We start from the raw sequence: 511 nt of genomic DNA on the forward strand, positions 1-511 counted from the left end.
GATGATGAGAACAACTATTACAGACAGGAAATCAAGTTGGAAAAATGTCATGAGTGGAGTTCTGCAAGGCTCTGTGTTGGCCCCAATTATGTTTGCAGCATATGTTAATGATATGACAGAAGGAGTGGATAGCTATATGAGTCTGTTTGCCGATGACGCTAAGATAATGAGAAGAGTGGAAAAAGAGGAGGACTGCTTGCTGCTCCAGAGAGACCTGGACACAGTGTGGGGGTGGAGCAGGAAGTGGGAAATGGAATTTAATACCAAAAAGTGCAGTGTTATTGAATTTGGAAAGAGTGGAATGCAACTAGAGGGACATTATAAGTTGGGTAAGGATAAGTTAGACAAGAAGACAGAAGAAAAAGACCTTGGAGTGATGATCACAGAGAACTTGTCTCCAGAGAGACGTGAATAAAATATCAGCTGAGACACAACCTGCTGAGGAACATCAGAGCAGCGTTCACATACCTTGGTGAGGACATGGCAAGGAAATTGACTGTGACCTTGATAC

The sequence above is a fragment of the Eriocheir sinensis genome, chromosome 13 (genome assembly GCF_024679095.1).
Source record: "Eriocheir sinensis breed Jianghai 21 chromosome 13, ASM2467909v1, whole genome shotgun sequence".
Taxonomy (NCBI): domain Eukaryota; kingdom Metazoa; phylum Arthropoda; class Malacostraca; order Decapoda; family Varunidae; genus Eriocheir; species Eriocheir sinensis.